Source organism: Pundamilia nyererei, unplaced genomic scaffold, assembly GCF_000239375.1.
Source record: "Pundamilia nyererei isolate P.nyererei 1_Seehausen unplaced genomic scaffold, PunNye1.0 scaffold00005, whole genome shotgun sequence".
Lineage (NCBI taxonomy): Eukaryota > Metazoa > Chordata > Actinopteri > Cichliformes > Cichlidae > Pundamilia > Pundamilia nyererei.
In genome coordinates this window covers 6,841,513-6,845,442 of record NW_005187406.1, presented here as the reverse complement: position 1 = coordinate 6,845,442, position 3,930 = coordinate 6,841,513, and positions in this window count along the sequence as shown.

Genomic DNA, 3,930 nt, shown 5'->3' with positions numbered 1-3,930 from the left:
TTTAAGTCTTGTAGTCCGAGCAGACAGACTCCTGTAACGTCTGCCAGATGGTAACAAGGAGAAGAGCTGATGTGCTGGGTGGTTCTGGTCCTAGATGATGCTGTGAGCTTTACGGAGGCATCACTGAAGATAAATGTCCTGAATGGCAGGAAGCCTCATGCCAGTGATGTGCTCTGCTGCTTTCACCACCCTCTGTAGTGATTTACGGCTGCTGGCAGAGCAGCTTCTGTACCAAGATGAGAGTGGTTAACTGGCTGCTGTAGGTAGGTGTGAAAATACCAAGACTATCCAAAGTCACTTAATATATGGGGCAGGGTCTTATCTCTGTGCAAATATTGTGTTTATATGACTGTGTCTTCTTGCTTTTCTGAGAAGAGTCAGCACACTATACTATACTAATTATTCCCACCATAATTAGCTATATAAGTTTGCAGAGACAGTAGGACAGGTCCGACCCCCTAAGGGTTCTTCACCTGACTTCACTCATTCCTTTTGCAAGTGGAGTCAACATATTTTCATCCTAAAACGTACCATGCCGATGCTATGTGACAAATCCTCTGTATGTTACGTGTTCAGAAACATGAGAACTGTTTGGAATGAATCTACACATGTACATTTATTTTACTTTCTCATCATGAATCACTTTGGAAAACACTATCTAATATGATTAAGGTTGTGGTTAAGGTTAGGGATAAGGTTATGTTTCGGGTTAGGCTTAATGTAAGGGTTAGGGCTGGAATACACGGCTGGAAAGCGTGTTGCCGTCGGGAGCATCATTCTATTGGATTCTATCCACAATCCGGGGCGTATCTTTGTATCGTTCCTTGATTCTGATTCTGTTGAACAAACCTAATTACAAGAACACAAGCTACTTACTGAAAATGAACGAGTTTCCTCTTTGGGAGTCAAAAAAATATCTTGTTGCATGCTCAGTCATCCAGGTAAGTAAATCTCCAAAAATTGATTCTGTTCATCTGGACGTAACGTTTTCAGTGGGAGAAACGTTTTGTCACTCATCCAAGTTTCAGCTGACTGCAGGAAGCTGACCTGGAAGCTGACCTCCCAGCCCATTGTTCCTTCAGTGGGCTAGTTTCAGTCAATATGCAAATGTACGGTACTGTTTATAAGATTGGGGAAAGCTGCAGTTAGCTGAGACTGAAGAAGTCACTTGGACCTTTGGTGAAAAAAAATAGCATTAAATATAATGCAAATACTGCTAATCTAGTCTTAACTATGAGGGAGAGACACTTGAATAATGTAAATGGTGATGAATGCTGGTTGTGGGGGCCCGGGTGCCTAGGGCCCCAAAAGACTCTAGAATCTCTACTGTTTGTTTCCTGTACAATCGACCCCCAGGTTAGGGACCACAACCACGTGCAAATAGTTGAAATTCACAAATGCTTGAGACACGATCCAAAAACACTTATAACTATCTATTTTAACTGGTCAAACACCAAATATACATTAAACCGTCATCCAAAAACAGCTTTGTGTTGGGGAATTTCTGCATTGTTTAGTGGAAGTTTTTTAAGAAAAAAAAAACATGTTATTGATATTTTGCTGTGTTTACATTCATGTTAATATTTGAAAATTAGTTATCATAAAAAATGTATTTACTCACAAAAAAAATGACATCATTAGCAAATTTTGAGATATGCTTTACAAAGAAAAGTCAGTGAATAGGTGATTTTTCCATGAATATGGAAAATTTTGATTTTTCTTTTCTTTCCTCCAATTAATCAGAGACAATGATCTGCGAATACTGAATAGTCAGGGGTCAGCTGTGTGGAGATCGGATGATTTAGGAATAGTAAGTCACAATCTTCTCTTCTACACCTTACACAGGTTATATATCACAAAAAAGTGAGGTGAATTTTATTGGTTGACTATTCTGTGTCTAATGCATTTTCTACTCTGTGTCTTATTAGCTACATTCTCACCTGCAACGCTTTTAGCATAAAATGGGTTTGGCAACAAATCAATCCCGATTCAAGCATTTTCCTTATTCATTAGCATTGCAAACTTATGGCTAAATAGGTTTTCATACAGGATATGTGAGCTAGTATTGCTCAGAGATGAAGGAATCTGAGAAAATGTAGCGATTTAAGACCAAATGTTGCCATGGTGATCTAGCCAGATTAGTAGAGCGCCACTACTGTGACACTGAAAACTCTGTGTTTAGGGTCAACATATGTCCCCACCCTATTAGTCTGACTCTGTAGTCCCTGCATCAGGATTTGCTCGTGTTTCCTGTATTTGCTGCTCATTTCTATTTTGTTGTTTTCTTGTCACATTTTGATATATTTTATTTTTTCCTGCCAGGTCATCTTTACATTTTCTCTGAATGAATTCACTGGCCATTTCAGAACAGACACTTTTACCCAGTGTTCTTTCCTGCTGCATCACCAAACCTTTTACACTCTTTTGCTAACCTTCTTCCTCCATCTGTCCTTCGTGTATTCCCTATGGGTCACATGGTGATTCTCCTTGCATTTTTAAAATAATTTTCTCTCCGAACTGCAACAAGCCCTTTGCCTGATCACTTTTATTTTATATCTGCTTTAAAGATAGCTTTAAATCTCACAGAAAAAAAAAACATTCTTGAGTCAAGGGGGAAAAAAACGTTTTTATGTACTTCGGTATCTTGTATTTGTTAACAGGTAAGAAAATAATTCTTTATACCAAGAATACCTCAACAGAATAGAAATCTGACATAGTAACAAGAAAGAGTAAAAAAAATGATTCTCAGTCTATTCTGCTGTAACATATGAGGTTTATATTGTGTTTCTAGTTTCTGTATTGATGCCAATCAATATCTACTTGACTAATATCATGAAATTCACAATAACATAACATGTCAAATCCGTCTCTTCAAGTCATTGTGTTGTACTTCTTTTGGTAAACTCATTCAATTCAAAATTAACTAGAGGTTCATGGATGAGACTATGCCTGCAAAAAAGCTGACAAAAAGACTAATTACAAATGTACTTTATATTATCATATGTGCATTAATGACATTATAGTGACATTTCAATATTATGGATATTGTCAATACATGGTTGTCATGACATAAAAAGTGTCAAATGTGACAATTTAGTTGGTTTTATAGCAGTTTTTTTTTAAATACCCACCTCTGCCAAAAGCAGAGGTCAATTTTCAAACACATACAGGGATCCCAATATATGGAAGTTGTTTCTCATTGGTTAATGTGAATCACCTTAAAGATAAAACCATAAAGTACTTAAAGAAGCTGAATACATGGTGTGTATTTTTCTGAGTGTCAAAAATAAAGGAGAATTGAGTGAAACAAAGAAAATAAAGTATTTATTGACTGGGAGGGTCAGCCTGGGGGCAGTATGCGCTACTGTCCAAGGCAGATTGTGCTGTTTTGTTTGGGGTTTTTTGCTCCATTTTATTTCCATTCCTATTCTTCTGTTTTATCCATAATAGCCAAATAGTTTCCACTCTAAACTCTGACAAATACCACCTCCCCCAACGCTTCGAGAAATGGGCTATAAACCGACACAAAAGTGAGTTATCGAAATAAAGTAATAACATAAAAGCATCCTCTGATCAGACAATGAGTGTAAAAGCACTGGCTAAATGACTGTGACATCCATTTTTTCTGAGTGCATGGTACACAGTCGGATCCTGTTGTGTTGTTCATTGGAAACATCAGAAATGATCAAGAGGGAAAAGTAGCCGTTAAAGAAACAAAAATGCTGGGGGGGATTTTTATGACATTTTGTGGCGTGTGGTGATAATTCTTAAAAGGGACCAAGAAGGAACAAATGAGCCCCGAGCTCCGACGCCGAAGAGTTCGTGCGTGAGAGCTAGAGGGGGGAGTGCGCCGGGTGTGTGTGGGAGTGGAGGATGGAAGTGGGGGGCGAAAACCTACAAAATGAGAGAGTCCGCCGCTGTGAAGGAACA